Source organism: Spodoptera frugiperda, chromosome 30 (assembly GCF_023101765.2).
Source record: "Spodoptera frugiperda isolate SF20-4 chromosome 30, AGI-APGP_CSIRO_Sfru_2.0, whole genome shotgun sequence".
NCBI classification, from domain to species: Eukaryota; Metazoa; Arthropoda; class Insecta; order Lepidoptera; family Noctuidae; genus Spodoptera; species Spodoptera frugiperda.
This window is the reverse complement of record NC_064241.1, coordinates 8657576-8674202: the sequence shown is the minus strand read 5'-3', so window position 1 is coordinate 8674202 and position 16627 is coordinate 8657576. Positions and strand designations below refer to the sequence as shown.

Sequence of the window (16627 nt, the reverse complement as noted above, 5' to 3'; positions counted from 1 at the left end):
ATTGTGCGAAGTGCTTGTTTAAAATCGTACTGGTAATTTTATACGCTGAACGGTGCTAATGAAGGATGTTATTTGGTTGCAGATTGCAGTGAAGAGGGGAGTGGTCGAGATGTCAGGCCGTGTTGTGAGTTGAATTATGGCGTTGTACGAATTAAACGCGTCGTGTGAAAATGGAAAAGTTTTTTGGAAACGAGGTAGAGTAATAAGATAATAAAAGTCCAATTACTCGGTTTCTCTTTTAAGTTGTACGTATAATGAACAATCATCGTCCACTCTTCAGTTATATCCACAATTCGGACTATTGTGGCAAAAATAATTTGTACCTACATGTGAAATTTCGTTCCACATAATTTGATAACAACACAACCAACATTAAACATCAATCAACAACCGAAATGCACTCATAGCTTACTTTTAATGAACTGCAAACGATAGTCAGTGAAATACGCAAATGTTACATTCCCCAATAATGAACCGGCGATATTACCTTTAGTATAAATAATCCGTGCCAAAGGGTGGCTTCGATGCGATGCTACTGCAAATCAACTCCCACTACAACCCCCCCACCGCGGGCTGTCGACGATAAATAAAATTCACGTTTTAACAATAAAATGCATTTTCCGCAAATGCTCCCGGTGAATTATTGTCCGGGCTTTACGAGCTTAAAATTATATGGGCACGTGAAATTTTCGATCTCGATAATGCATGGCCAATGTACCGCCAACACTATTTTCGGTCGATACAATGAACGCGATTTTAAAATTACCGGCCACTTACATCGATCAGGTTAATTTATTAAATTTTAAAATGCATTCGGTGTGAGTGCAACACAATCTTGTTTAGTGCTTCTTACTATAAATTAGATTTGTGGTACAGTAGATAGTTATTATTAGATGCTTCGGGTATTGCGGGAGGGGTTGCATTCTTTATGCATTTTTCCATTTACAGACAAACCACTGCTCCCCAAACATACCTTACCCTAATATAACACGTCACGTAGCAACCATAAAAATACTTATAAAACATTTCCCGATGGAAAAAATACAATGTTTTATTCGCAACAAAAATACATCACACGACCGCTTGATGGAGAACCAATAGCGAGTGTCCCTCCGGCACAGATGGCGACACGGACGCGGAGATAGCAGAAAAATATGAATTGTAGCTTTCGATATTTGTCACTTGAATTACAACTCCCAACGGACACCCAGAATGGTGGAACTACTCGCACCTCGTTTGCCGAATGATCTATTTTTTTCCACTGGATTTCGGCCAGTGACTCTCGGATAAAGCGTCGGTTCAATCACTCGTTGAGTAATGCGATCCACGTGCTAGCGGTACTAATGGTCGATGATACATTCTATTTTCAAATGCGATACATTTTTACATGTCCAATAAAACTCACTGAAATATTCAGGTTTAAAATAATCTGAAACTTTATAAAAAAAAAACTGTGTTTCGATACATTGTTGTTAATTTTATTTACTTCGATTTAATCTGATGTAGTATAAGACTGTAATAGATTTAGTACAATCACATAAAATAAGATCGGAGTAGCCACGCTCTTTGGCGGCTAGCCTTAATACGACACAATCTTGAGAAATGATCCCCAACAAAATCTTGTGATGCTATTACAAGTTGCCACCGTGCGGGAGCAATAAGTAAACAAAACTCGTAATAACGGCCAGTCACGCCAAGGAAACCAATTTGGGAGGTATTTGTAAATGTCAAATATGTTTGTGCGCACCTATTTATTGCGAGCATCCCTCACGTACGAGTAAATAACGGAGACACTGCGATAAAGTGAAAAGAGATACCCAAAAAGTGCGGAGTACTACGCCTTAACTGCTTAGCTGGGGTTAGCCAATATAACCTTTAAGTAGCTTGTTGGAAAGTTGAAATTTGTTCGAAGAATTATTGTCGTAAGCCATTTGGTGTTAAGGTTCCTGCGTATACAAGTGGAAAACTCAGTGCGCCACGTGCGAATGATTCATGTTCGTCCCTTAATTAAAGAAGATTTTAATTGTATCGGATGTCTGTGAAAGCGAAAATAATGCACTCCTAAATTGGGGTTGGAATTCGGAAATTTATTTTTGTTAGCCCATGGAAGTATTGCTTTGCGTGTTTTTACTTTGATACCGATTTTTGGACGTTGGAGTTTTACCAGCTTTTGCCTGGTAAACTTTTTCAACCGAATGAATGGGACACGAGTAAAATATTGCTGTAGATAGGCAGTTTGAAATAGAGGACACCATTCTTCCAGAATAGACGTTTTTGATTAGTGCCATTAAGTAATACTGTAAGTAGTAGTACAATGTTTGTTTTACTGTAGACAATCAAGCACTACGTCTTACAAAATTCGAGACACCCTTAAATTCATTTTGCGTATATAAAGTCAAGCTGCTGCCGACTTAAAATATCTTTCTTAATTACAAAAGCCTTTGTTGAACGTATCTGATCTATGTAAGCAGTCGGGGCGAATGTTTTAAATAGCAACCCAACAAATAGGTTCCGGTTGAGCGAAATAAGCAAAACTCCTTAATGAAAGAATATCTAGAGGGTTGCCACTGATCTGAAATAAATGAAAAGTGTTTAAAACTAGATTTGATATTTGTTAAGTGAAGTAGGTGAGACGTAGAAAGGAAGTTTTAAAAAAAATGTTAGTATTAAGGAGTAAATTTTCTATAGATAGTAGGTATTTTAAAGTATTTTATCCAGTTGATAACCAAAATGTTCAAAGTGATTTTCAAAACATTTTCAACAAATAGTATGGAAATCTGTTGCTTCCCATATTTGAACGCAAATAACTACTATTAGACAGAGAACAGTCGATGTTCCCGACCATAAAACGATGACGGAAGCAGTGTAACGGCCCTGTAAGCTTGCCGCGTACTTCATTTGGTGAACAATGGAAAGGCCCCGTCCCACAGGCCCGCAGCGACACTGGATAAATTGACTCGGGCTTTAACTCGCGCCCGCCCGCGGAAAATTGGGGAAAATCGATTTAAATATCTTAAATGTGATGGCTTATCTCGATCGCAGGAGTTAACCCGTGCTCACTGCAGCACTGCCATTGACATTTGTATAAAAATGTATTTTAAATAAGAACTTGGTAGGCACTTCACCCTTTTGTTGAAAAGAAAATTATTTCCGAGTTTTATATTGAATTGTTGAACACTTATTCAATTCGCAATCTGAATTATTTTAAAGGAAAATAAACCTTTTCTCCAAATACGTTTGATTAATTAAGTGCGAAATCGGAGCAAGATACGGTTTTTAAAATAAGCCTGAATAATCAAGAAATGCCAATTAAGAAGTGTAGCCCCTTTGAAAGGCAAAATCTAGATAACTGGCCGGCCGGTCCAACTGCACCGAGGTCTGATGTATCTCGACTTGCACGCGAAGTTAAGTAATTCTTAGTAGCCAAATGTGGTATTATATAAACTGAGAAAATAAATACTAATCTTTAAATATTCTGGAACATATTTGGAACATTTAAAAACACTCAATCAAAAATAAATCGTACTTACTGCCCATTTTGTAAGCCCCAAAGACCTCAAAGCAAAGTAAGCCTCCCGCTTAACTCAATCTAATAGAATCACCTCGGATTGCTTTCCGATATTTACTGTTTGATTTTTCCCCTCGTGTCGAGATTTGGGACGTTTACCCAAAAGAGGCGTGTACTGCGATGGTAATGGCCGGTAGGGTCGTTGGATACATAACCTTTATAATTAACAATACGCCCTACACTCTATGAGGTGAGAGTTGATTATTTTACGAGTTCCGCTTTTTCCTTCCCTCCCTTTGCTCTGTGTTTTCGTAAGCACTTGAGTGGATTAATTACTTTTATTGTAGCTCGGATGCCGAGTCTCGTGATACTTAAAATAATTACTTAAGGAAAGAAAGCAAATAATGGCAAGGCATAAGTTTTATTTATTCAACGCGACGAGATTACCCATAGGAAATACAAGTGAAAAAAATAAATCAAATTATAATTCAACTGCGAAGCAAGTTTATTGAATTGATCATGCGCAAATATTTATCGATGGGGACGTAACAAGATAGGGTCAGAATTTATTGAAAACCAAAGGCAGTGGCGTACATAGGTAACTTACATACATAAATTGACGGCAATCAGACAAATTGGCTCCATCCAAACCCCTCCACTAACCGAATTAATCTGATACGTAGGTTTTCTTAGACAAAACCACTTAGTTAGAGAAATATAGAGGGCAGCAAGAGGGAACAGGAATAGACGCTGATGCGAATTGTATATTTATTGTAGTTTCGCGAGACCAAGCAAAAATAGCAACCTAATGAATTCATTCCGAATATGCGCACGAAATGAAAGAAATAGGGGAAGAATAAATTGGCATTCTTTGACCATTTTCGTTACAGCGACAACGATATCAAGATACCTTTTTGTGTTGCTCGCTTCACTTAAAAATTCACTTGAGTAAACTTTTTGTTGTATAAAATACATCTGTATCGCCCCTTAACATATGTGTACGTACGTACGTGAATAAATATTCAACAAATCCACCTTTAAATAAACAGTATGGGGGAAATAACGTTTTGCCTCATTCCGAGTAAACGATGCTTAAGATATTTATTAGGGGATGAATTGAGTTTTTAGATATTGCAACGAATTTTTATCTCACTTTTACGTAACATAAATAAGACTACGATTTGTCCGTTCGTTCCGAAGATTATTGTGTCAGCATTTGTTTCTTTTGTATTTATTTATTATTGTTTCTGTTTCACAATAGATAGTTCATGTGCTTAGAATGTTAGAAAATGAATTCATGACCTCGTAAATAAATAAGTAATAGTACCTACAACAAAAGCAAAGATTAAGCTATTTACAACAATTTGTTTATTTCTAATGCAAAATGGGGCTTAGAATAAAAATGTTCCGAATCCCTATCTCCCCTTTAATGTACGCAACATTAATAACATCTGCTCAAGACGTTTAAATCCCACTTCTGGTGGAAAAACTGATTATCTAATTAGAAGAAAGCCTCTGGAAGAGTCTCCTAACTGAGGGCTAATCACAAATTAATGAGAACTTGTACCAGGGTGTCGCCGCGCGATGATAATTCCCCGCCCCGCTGCGTTAAGAACCTCATCAATTATGGCCGAGCCACCCCCAGCGTGGGCTGGTTGCACCCTTTCATGATCTAGTCACTATGAGAAACATGCTAGTTTTCACACTTAGGAAATTATATGGCGTTTAGACATAGTCGAAACTATTAGGTAGGTGTTTTACTGAACGAGTTATTCTAATTCACAATAATATTACTTTTGACTATCGAGTACAACTAAAAATAGTTATTTTTAAATACATGATTACTTTCGGTCATAAAATGATAGTGGAAACTTCAAGTTTTTTCGCTAATGATTGCATAGAATTATTTGATTGAATTTATTTGGGCAACATAAAAAGCTAATACATTATTACACTGTTTAATTTATTAGTATAATTTCATCGAAGTAAAAGCCAACCCTTGCAATAACTAATGGCCCTTAGACAGTTGTTGTACCGACACCAAATGCTTCCGTTCCGAAACCGCACTTGATTTGTTGTTCCGTCCGCCCAAGACTTACTAGCGATGTTTGAAACACTCTAAGCCACCATATGCCACGGGTTCACACCAAAACTAGTTATATTTAGAATTATTTATTCGATACTTCACATTGTCACAAACAATTTACGACAAAAAGAACATTCGACATTTTAAGCCTTATTGCGTTATCACATGCAATGTTTTTTACACATAATTAATAGGTTTTTATAATGACGTAGATATCGCAAAAACAACAGGTTTTATTTAGCAGGCTATAGTTTAAATGGGATCACCCTAAACGGAGCTCTTGTTGTTATGCCATGAATATAAATCGTGATAAATTCCTCGCGAGACGAAGGGGGCCGGGAGGGGCGGCACAGCCTCAAGGGCTTTTTTCTTAAAAATAACTTTTGTCAGAGTAATTCGGAGGAGTCCCGGGATTTATGGAAAGGTGGTGTCACCCTGGTAATTAGTTTTTAACTAGTTGTGATAAGGGTCTGCCGTGCTTTATGCGCCCTCTGTAATAAGTTTAAACTAATGCTCGGAATTCTGGGATGAATTAAATTCGTAACAGCTGCGGTCAAAAAACAAACAATGTCATAGAAATACTCGGACTCGAAAACTTTCATCAAAACAAAGGCCTGCCAGCCAATTGTTCTGACATGTCACAATATTTTTATTGTCAGCATATTTCGCGCGTTTGCGGCCCGTCATACTCCTCGAATATGGGTATGATTTATGAACTCAAACAAGAACAAAAAAAAAGAAAGTTCTTCCACGAAACTTCTTTTATTCTTGGAGAAAGTTGCGTAAAAAACTGGAGGCGCTTAGAAAAAAGCAATTTTCTAGCTCAGGTGTGTGAGATGTTCTTTATCTAACTTTGCATCCGAACCGCTTTGTTTATGATGGCATATTTTTTCGAAGTTTTGAACATTTTATTACGTTGTACCGTGAACTCATACTTATTGTACCTTTTCAAAAGGCCGCCAACGGTAGAACAATTGTTGTTTTGTAAACTATCTTCCTTAAAAAACTGGATCCGCTACCTGTAGCGGTCAGTACAAAAAGCATCAAATAGGTTACATCACCGTGACTAAAAGTAGCGTACAAAACAAGTTTGTACAATCAGTAACAAAAGTTTGAATAATAAGCCCGAGAAAGCCACATCGCCTTTTTAATGGACACGGAAAATATAATTTGAAATACTCTTTATAGCTCCCATAATGTAGCCAAGTGGGCCAAAAAATGGTTGTCACCGTCTGGCGTAGTACATTAGCATGAAGAGTGTGAGGCAAGGAGGCTTTATCAGGAGGGCCTTTCCTGAGGGAGGGCCAAATAATGCGATATTGCTCGTTTGTGCGAGGCCCTATTTATCTATTAAAAAACGCGAGATTTACGGGCCAGTATAGGAAACTTTCCGAAGTTTTTATGTTGTTCCGCTGTTCTCGGAGCTAATATAAGAGATTGATGTGTGTTATTTTAGCTTTGTTCGGGTGTATATTAACTGGTTTATTTTGATGTTTAGTGATATTTTTATTGAAGTATTTTGCCAATAATCGTTAATCATTTTGATTATTTGTTTATTATTGGCTATCGTAATATTATCCTACGCATTGAGATACTGTTAAGGTTTCGCTCTATGACCTACATTCATTGCAAATTATGTATCCGCTGACAGATATCGCAAGATCCTCTTTTAAGTAATTTATTGCGGAGATTGGTACCTATAGTAAGTACAGTATCATCTTGTTCGGTCACGAGTCTTTCGGGCTAAATGAATAATAAATAAAATATTCAATAAACGGCGCTACCGCATTGGGCTAACGAGGTATTTGCACATATCTCGAGATAGCTAAGTTTGAGTGGCGTGTTATTTTAGGTCGGGTTTACACGGCAAGTCGTGACTCTCGGGACTGAGCTCCGATCTGACAACACGAGAGCTTGTGTAACACGTCTTTATGAAAGGCAAAATGGAGCTGTTTTTAATAAGGTGATATTTTGCATTCAATAAAAAAGGAATAACTCATTCCGTTCACTTTAAATATTGAATATCTGTGGTACTAAAATTGTATTTAGAAACAAAACCAATATAACAATAATATATCTTGATAAACAAACATGATAAAATGACCTATCCAACGAACTAATATATTATCTGAGTATTGCAAACGATAGATAGTCAGTTGTAACCCTTTATCTCACATATTATTATCTAACTGATATCTATGTAATTTATTACTTTACCATGCTTCATGAAGAGGAACCGTTGAGTTATCACGTATTTGATACATATAATTATATACATATATGTATGTATGTCAGTACGTATATATTTATAAGTAGACGAGCTTTGTAACAGATAGGCAGCGATAACCGCACCCTATGTATCATCTTATCATATTGACCATGGAATAAATTTAAACGTTTCCGTAGATAAAAAAATATTTTAAAAATGCTATGGCTCAAAATAAACCTTTTACTGAAAAAGTATTAGATTTTTAGGATAAATGTATCCTGTTTGTTACAATTTGACAATATTTATTTTTGCATGTTGAAATTGAGATTAGCTAGAATGCAACCCTGTACCGTACTGCGTCGTAGCAGATCTATCCGCTACGAAGATAATACAGAGTTGCATTGCACTCTGTGCTTATTATGATTGAACCGCATATTATAAAATTTTATTCATTTCTGGATATTTCTGGGATTTTGAACATACAGTGAAGAAAGTACTTTTATTTCAAAACTTAATCAACACCCCTAATTAATTATTTACCCCCATAAAATACTAATAGTGAATAATACCAAATACATGAACATTTTTAATAAGCATTCTATTACCATGGCCCTGCTAAATCACAATCTAATGATCCTATATCAAACACATATAAAATACAGCTAATAGAGTTCGAAATAGACCAGCAAATACTATAGTTGGCATGTATATGATGTATGTTTATTATCAACAGCGAATATTGGCTGGAAACACAGTGCTAAATTCGCGACCGACATCCGATACTGTGGTATTATCTGCCATTATTTGTCATTGGGTGAACAATGCGAGCAGTAACATACCTATCGGTTATCTTACAGCAATTTGTCAACAATTATAATAATGGTGTGCGAAAAAGTTCATTATTTTGTACTAAGTAATTGAAGAGTCGGGTTGATAATGTTAGAGGTTTTAATATGAGATATTTTATATATTTTTGGACAGTGTTACAATGTTGTTATGAAAATTACAAGTTACTGATAACAACGCTAACAAACTTAACATTATCTGAACATACTAGAACCGCATAGTTTGGTATCTACATTAATACTAGGAGACTAAAGAAAAGTGTATATATCAAACACAAATCAATGTTCCATAAAACCAAAATTACAAGTACGTATCAACCCTAATGCCTTTATGAATTCAGTATCTAAACAGCCCACGATGAAACAAAACCTACAACTATGAACGGCGGACAACCCTAAACAAAATCCACAAAATTCTAAACTTAAAAAAAAGAACGTTATACCAAAAACGCTTAGTAAACGCAGTATAGTTTATATCAGCTGACAGATGTTACACTTAGCAAGAGCTACTGTATCCCGACGGGTACCTAATAAATAATAACAGTGTGAGTTAAGACCACCTAGCGAGGAAACTGAGCTTGTTTACGGCACTACCCTACCAGTATTGTGGCCACCTACGCTATACATTTTGCTTAGCAAATTACTCTCTTCGCTCAGGGTGTCTAATAACCCTTTAATGAAGGAAGAGCTGCGATGTTTAATGTTGTTTCTACTTTATTAGGGAGATTTTTGCTGTAGTTAATTGCTGGTTTGTAAGTTGAGTTGAGGGAGTAATTTTAGCTTTTAAAGCACCTACTGTTATGTGTATGTCAGTGTGCTGTTGAAATTTTACAAAGAGTTTTAACGCCTACTTTGGCAGCACGGTTGGCACACTGGGCAAGCGACTGCTACACAGCAGCGTAACTGCTACGCTTGCTTGTAAAGTGTTCTGTAGCAACCGAAGAATTCAATTCTTTGTGTGATCTTCAAATTGTTTTGGCTTCTGATGTGAAATGTATGTGAAATTATGTGTCTGTAAATGCATCTACGATATAAGAAGAAAATAATAAAAAAATATATCCATCTCTCTAGCTACTAAGGACCTAAGTACATAATGAAAAGTGTAGCTGACTAAAGCATTATATCGCGCTGTGTGTTCTCTAGAAATTCCATACACAGCGTGACAAAAATTTTAAACTTGAAAATTCCTGTCATGACAGAATAACTTATTTCCAATACTCGCTTTTTTTATTCAACCCGTATACAGTGGCTTCCTGTATTACTTACTAGTTGAAGACAGCGTATCATATTATGGTAGTATAGGGTGTGTTACCTGTAACAAAAAAAGGATACATTACAAAACGGCAAAGTAAGAACATTACATAATTTAATAGACAAGTAAACGATACAAGTCGCAAATGCACATAATGACATAGTAGGCCACCGATTACTACACATGAATTACAAATGTTTCTTCATCTGCCAATCTAATAGAAAACGCCCCTTTAATAATATAATAGAAGATAATTATCACATTTAAATAATCTGACGCAAATTAATTCAAGCTAGAGCACGCGACTCGGCCACTCCATTCACAAAACTCAAGAACTGTCTATAATAGCTCATTTGAATACAATCCAGATAGTATAGGCAACACTAGAACATTGTTATTATGTAGTTCACTGAGTTTCAACGACCATACACACGAACACTCAATTATATAATTGCATTAGGACACTTAATTCTCGGCTATAGACATCTAATGGTTATGACAGTTTGAATGTGTGCTACGTCATTAACGACATTCTGTCGTGGACTTACGAAATGGGGTCAAGGAGAGCTAAAAACGGACTCATTCCATTATAATATAAGCAGTTGGCGACCCTGGATTTTTAAATAGAAAAATTTAAGAGTTTACAAAAGGATTTTTGTTATTTTAACTGTGAATAACAATAACATTATACATTTATATTGTAGTAGATATGTGAGCGTCACGCACACATAAAGTTCGAACTTTGGCACACTATCATAAATCAAGGGGCGTTATACGCCATGTTTCACGAGCCCCATCCTTCTCTTTCGCTCTGCAACCAATCTTTATGTCGCTGTCCCATTCTAGCATGAAGCAGGAGCTTTGAGGGGTCTCGGGGAGGGGGCAGATGTCTAGTCGTGACGTATTACTCGGCTGGCGGTCGGTCGGGTCAGTCGTTACTTAGTTACGTTAAGTTTAATTACTTAATTTTGAGCTTTATACTGATTTGAATATGGGTTAAATTAATATTATTGAAATAATTTCACTGCATTCTCAGATGGAGGAAACATCAACTAATGAAGTACCTGATAGGAATATCGATATCGACATGAGCACTAATTACTTACAAACCACGCCACTCTATAATGTATGCCGAGTAGGTTCCAATGCAAATCGCAAGTTCGATTCTAGAATAGACAATGCGACCAGAAGTTTATAGGACCACCCACACATCTGCATTGCATGTGTTTGATATGTAGCACGATTCCACTTTATTGGAAAAATATGAAAATACACATTTCTTCGTTAGAAATGCACTGGAGATGTTGAAATTTAAAATAATGTTACTAATTTACTTTTGTTATATGGGGATATTTTAAATGTGTGCATTTCTCAAGTATGGATATAGTGGTATTTGATAGATTTAGTGCCAATAAGATTTATTATGGCTACGCATATTACCCATACATCACAGCAGATCTCTGCAATAGATTTCTGTTGTACAAGCTAATACGTGATCCGAATGCTAGTGATGCGTTTAAACAATAATTTTACGTTGTAACCTATCTGCACTATGTATAATTTATGATACATATTCTATTGTTAGTGAAATACATGGCCACTTATAAATTATTGTATTGTCAAATTTGAATTAAGTATACATTACAATTAATCAAAAATAAGTACGTTAAAATTTTATATATTAGATATAAAATAGGTTGTATAGCTGACTACTTTAATGCGTTTACAGTTTTTTTATCCTATTTTTAGTAAGGCAAATGTTCTGAGTCAGTTTCACACTTTACACGGGATGACACCTCTCCTGCCGATCTTGTATGTCGGCTGCATTGCTATGTTCTTATTTGTATCGACTAATTCGTCGGCTGTTAAAAGTATCGCAGGCGTGTTGGACATCTCATTGGTCGGTAATAAATATGGCGTTATCTCTCGATATCGACCGCGGGCCGCACTTCGCTCCACGCGACCTACCCCCCCGCTCTAATGAATTACACAATGAACTCTCATCTAAATACAGAAAAAAGCTTTTAAAGGCACATATCAAAAATGCCCACAAAAGCCTACTAAGACAGGACTCACAGATTTATAGCACTCCCTTTGTTAAATCACGTAATCTCCACGTGGAGCCGCGATATAAATGGAGGTAAATGAAAATAAATGTAGTTCCTCATTCTACTGCTTGCCTATTTACATTGTGCCCAAACATAAATCAGGCTCTGTTTAATGGTAATCTATTTTAAAAATTACCTGTTAAATCACATCAGGACAGATAACACATTGTTTGGGGTATGTGGTTTAGAAAAAAAATGTTTGTCGGCCGTCGCGGTTCGGATTTGTTGCCTTCAGGGTGGCATTTACATCATCGGTCCTCCCATATATTATGTGGTACACGACTTGGAATACATTGAACAGGTACCAAAAATATTCATCTCGAATTTTGAACCAGGTCCAATAATTAAATGAGTGTTTGTATTTATTTAGTAGAAGCTTTATGTTCGTGTATGACAAATATTCAACCATCTTAAATCATAATGATATCGCTAGTGCGTGGGCGAGTATCGAATTTAAATGAATGATTATTTATCGGCCATGTTTCGGACATCGATACGTGGCGTCCGCACGGATCGTGTCGGGTCGGGCCATAGGGCCATTTTCGGCAGTTTCCGGGTATCTATTCTGAAGCTAATTTATATGCGTGACGAGCCTTACAGCTAACTACGTTACAACAAAATATATAAATTTGACGATAAATATGCACATTAATTTAAATTTTAGTAAACTAAACATTCAACGTTTCATCTAAAATGCAAACTAAAACAGTATAAATCTATGAAAGTTTTGTATGCTATGCAGTAATCAATGCGACTATTTTAAAATAAACAAAAAAAAGTCCAAACAAAATAATAAAAATAATAATTAGTGATGCGACTTCCCGTGGTCTCGACCTACGTCGTAAGTTTCGCCTACATACGCGCGAGGCGTCATGCTAACGCAATAAGAAATAAAAGGTGAATAAAAAGAACTGGCCCGGAGCGATATTTCACCGACAGATCTGGCCGAAAGATGCTGATGCAGGGAACTTGTGACAGCAAAGTGTTGGAATCTCTTCCATACTTGCGAAGATTTTACCGATTCAAATAACACAATAAAAAAAAAATCTTAAAACGTTGTTTAAAAAATCTGTTCCAATTTCAATTACCGAAAGTTTGAGAAGTGTTTTTTTAATATCGAATGATTCTTTTATGGCATCTCTAATGAAGTATTTTATTGACTTAGAACTAGAACTAATTTAATGTTAACTTCTAGGTCTCTAAGTACCTATTCCCAATAAGCTTATTGGTATATTACCAGCGATATTGTATGTATCGTAAAGCATACAATAGTTGGGCCATTTATTCGGTTTATCGATACGTGATGTAGCAATTAGCACATCACTAGACAAAGCGCTCTCGGGTGCGAGCCTACAAATCATACCGATACCATCTTCTACAAATTTGAATCGGATCTTATTTATGATTTGCCTTTTTCACGGCTACGTTTTGGGGAAAACTCGAATATAAATCACTGATAAATGGTTATTGGGTTTCGTACCTAATTCGAACTTTGTTACCGCCTACCGTACTCCAAAACACAAACATTCATATTTATAATTACCTGCCGTTGGTTTATATCTTATCAGAAAAAAATAAACCAATTAGAACCAAAAGAAAATTTCCAAATTTCAAATTTTCCCACGGTACCGTTTTCATTATTCGCAACAACATAATAATCATAACAAAAGCATGTACAAACACCGTACTTGGTTAAACAGCAATCGCATAAACAAACCCCAACAATAAAGCCAAATAAACGCTCGAGCACGCCATCCAATCGCACCTTGAATCGCACATAAAAGCCCATGAACACCGGTAGAATTGAATACAACGCTGCTCAACAGGAGCATCCAAATATTGCATTCCCAACCGTACTCGGTCGGGTAATATCGAGCACGAGAGTAGACTTCGTTAGTGCCCATAAAATCGTTTACGAGCTGCCGAAGAACCCTCTTCAATAAACGTGCCATAAAAGTTCGGTTATTCGACGCTAGATGGCGACACTAGTGGCCGCTTGAAACAGTTGCAACGATTTTACTGCCATCTATGGAGCTTTTTAAGCGTTTAAGGTCGGCGTGGGAAAGAGACAGGCTATTCGGCCGTCTCTTTTCCACGGGACAATACTGAAGTTCGCCGGTTACGGAATGGGTCAAGCGTGAAGCGTTTTTGTATTAAAATTTTATATACGGTACGAAGTTCTATGGTTGGTTGGCGCGGGTAGTTTTTTAATGATAATACAAATACTTATGAAATAAAACTTTTAAGGCTAAGCTTTACATAATTTATGGGTATAGAAAGAAATATGTACACGAATATAAATTAAAACATTTCCATTAGATATATATATTTGAAATTAATTCAGTAATAAACGTAAATAATGGTAACATGATCATTAACAAGAAGTAAATGTTTAGTACAAATGGCGTCACAGTTTAGGTAAGCAACATGAGGTAAAGCTTCGAAGGTTTGAATTTCGAAAAGCGCGAACGCACTTCATTTGATGAACGGTTTCACGCGCATTACGCCTGCCGGCCAGTGATAGGGTTGCCAACGTTCATGAAAACTGCCATATTACACTTTCTAAAAAATGTAACCGAAAAATTTCATGTTTATATATTCTTAAAATAAAACAGTTTTCTTCTTAGACAATATTTTATGAAATGTTTGTTAGTTTAGAATATTTTTAAACTTTGGTACCTACGTGAAGTAAAATTTTGAATACTACTATAGCATAAAGTAGGTATAAATTTTCAAATTAGGTACAGCATGCCAGCCCTATTATTGACGTCGGTGGTCTCATTAGATGACGCCCTTATTGTGTTTTTTCTTTACATAAATTATAACTCAAGTGCAACGGAGCTTGGCATAGAATGCGTGGTGTGGACTGCTAAACGTTCCTAAACTATGGGCTAGAACAAGGAGAAAATGACTCTAAATCATACCCATACTATACACATCTACCTATATACGTAACTTTAAGTGAAAGATAATTTCAGCTATCCAGACCGTACGTGGCATTTCCCTTGTTAAAACTGATATTAACTAGAAAATTGTAGACAGTTATTCTATTACAATTTTATTAGGAAATAAGGTAAAGGCTCGCTGTATACTTATACTTTGGCCTTAAGTGCTGGCAAATTATGGGGCTTTTATTTTAGCTGGCAACACCTTCTATAGTTCTTGTTATAAGTTTATAAGTGAGGTGCTTGAACTGGTTTTGCTGAAAAAAAATCTTGAAATATCTTCGTGTCAATGTTTTAAATTAATATTTTTATAATTTTAATCTCATTAGGTTTTGTTAGAAATTATTCGTTTGCAATTTGTCACCTTTTAATTATCAATTTCTAAATATTATAATTCTATAAAAATATTAATATAATATATGTATATTCAAAATTAATGAAATCAACCAAAAAATTATGTTCACAAAATAAATCTCAATAAAATTGATCTGATCTTAAATAACATCATCTTTGAGGGAGACCTCGAACAGGATGTGGTAGAGTCCGCAGCGAAAGTTTTTGTCTAAGATTTAATTTACTTTTCTAACAATATTTAGTTGGTAAAAAAGTATCAATTTAAAGTTAAAAGATTTTTTTTATAAATATCTATTTAGATATCTCCTTGTAATGAATAAAAATAATAACAATTTAGCTAAGAGAATTAAATAAAACACTATTTTAAACACGTTTAAAGATTGTTTGTCGTTTTAAATAGTCTATTTTCTTTTTAATCTGTGGGATCTGTGAATCAAACACAAAATCTGTGAGCACGTATGGTACTAAATCGAATGCGATTTATCAGTAAGTTGTCTCACGACTCTTAGACGTGATAGATACAGGAAAAAAGTAATTGAAAACTTTATAGACATTTCATTAGATAAGTGAATAGTAATTGCAATAAGAAAATCACAATTAATTGACATAATTGACATTAATTGATTATTTATATACATAAACCGTTTATTGGCACTGTAAGAGGCGTTTAAGGCAATATAAATTGACACTTACTTCTTCAATCTAAACTATAAATAATAAAACACATTTATAAAACGACAACAATAGATTTATTGCAAAATATAAATGACAATAACAATAATAAAATAATAAATAAATTATATTTATTGATTAATAATTCTGTTGTAAATAAAATATTACGCAATAATAGTAAATTTTATAGACTAAAAGACGAATGCGTGTTGGCAATGGTTAGTATTGACATGTGTCAATTTATTTGTGAATTATTGATATTAATCTTATCCTTATTTATGCGGACGGTACTTTTGAAACTGGTTTTCATTGTAAATCTTATGTTCTACACGTTAACACTAAACGTTCTGTCTCTTAGTCTGAATATTTGGCATACTTGAGTTATTATAATGTGATCTATGTCTGCATAATATCAACTAATAGGCAGGTATTATAGTTGCCTACCTATCGACTAAAGAAAAAAGATTTTATAGATATAGGTAGATAGTGTCTATGACTAATCCATTGCATTTTGGTATTTATTACTATTTACATTAAAGTACATTTTTAGTTATTCAAAGGATTTTTTTGGCTTATGAAAATTAAGGCTTTTTAAAAATGACACTTTGCTAAAATAATTTTGCTTCAAGTTATAAATTAGTACTAAGT

General features: G+C 35.2%; 1 protein-coding gene and 1 long non-coding RNA gene across 2 annotated transcripts in view; one reads left to right on the top strand and one right to left on the bottom strand.

Annotated features, from left to right (window-relative positions):
* The window catches only part of LOC118269552 (homeotic protein ultrabithorax), a 128838-nt gene that overhangs the window by 84127 nt on the left and 28084 nt on the right, over positions 1-16627 (bottom strand). The gene's annotated exons all lie outside the window — the stretch shown is intronic.
* Positions 1-16627, top strand: part of LOC118269553 (uncharacterized) — a 62513-nt gene that overhangs the window by 21190 nt on the left and 24696 nt on the right. Inside the window, exon 3 of the long non-coding RNA XR_004783133.2 lies at positions 83-194. This is a non-coding gene — a long non-coding RNA (uncharacterized LOC118269553). The remainder of the gene's footprint in view (positions 1-82; positions 195-16627) is intronic.